Source organism: Galeopterus variegatus, unplaced genomic scaffold (assembly GCF_000696425.1).
Source record: "Galeopterus variegatus unplaced genomic scaffold, G_variegatus-3.0.2 Scaffold14166, whole genome shotgun sequence".
In the NCBI taxonomy this organism is placed as follows: Eukaryota; Metazoa; Chordata; class Mammalia; order Dermoptera; family Cynocephalidae; genus Galeopterus; species Galeopterus variegatus.
Genome location: NW_007740277.1, coordinates 1 through 1120, shown reverse-complemented (window position 1 = coordinate 1120; position 1120 = coordinate 1).

The window sequence follows — 1120 nt, the reverse complement described above, 5'->3', positions numbered from 1 at the left end:
GGTAGGGGAAACTGAGGGGTAGGGGAAACTGAGGGGAGCAATAGGTGAGAGGTATATGGGAACTCTCTGTACTTTCCACTCAATAAATTTTTTTAAGTACTTCTAATAAACACTAAACAACTCTAGTTGAGGTTCTGGCCAAGAGATGGGATTTAACTATGCTCACCAAATGGGGCATCTGGTGCCCATATGTCAGCCCTATCTCTGAATGATCAGAAACAATAGTTATGCTCCATAATACTCCAACAGTAATGCAGAGCGAATGTCTCACTTTCCTAAACGACAGGGCCCATGACTGGTTAGGACTAGGGACTCTGCTATTTTAATTGATCAGAAGTAACCTGTTGCGTATGTAGATTTCTGCCATTTCCTGGCACTATACCTTTCACTATTTCTGGGCACATCTGCTATCTCTGATATACTTCTGTGATGGGAGATGTGTACTAAATAAAATAAATGACAATGAGCTGACAGTTATACATAACCAATTACAGATAATTGACATTGATGACAGGGAGAAAAACCTAAATAACTTTTTAAAAACTATTATAATTTTTAAAAAAGTGATGAGAGCCAGATATAAGGTAAAAATCTAAAAGCGCAATAGCTTTTCTCAGTCCTAGCAATAACCTGATAAAAATAGAAATGGGAAAAAAAAGTCCCATTCACAAGAGAAAAAAAAAAAAAAAAAAACCTTATAAAATCACCAGAAATAAAGTTAGCAGGAAAGAAACACTACCCTATATATTGAAACAAATGGAGACATATTATGTTCCTTGATAGGAAGACTTGATATCACAGAAATGTATGTCTTTCCAAAATTAATGTAGATATATTAATTCTAGCAAATTCTAGCAGATTTCCAGTGGGATTTATCTTGGAATAAAAACAACCCAAGATCACAGGGAAGAAAAAAATAAATATCTGAGAATGGGCAAGAAAATTATAAAAAGTAGTGAGTAGTGACTTGTCTTTCCAGATATTAATATTTATTACATTAATCAGATGTAATTAAAACAGAATACTGGCACAAAAATAGAGGTGAAAGGGAAGGGAAAGTCCAGAAATAAACCAAGTATGTATGGGAATCAATATAAAACAAAAGTTAAAAAAAAAAGGG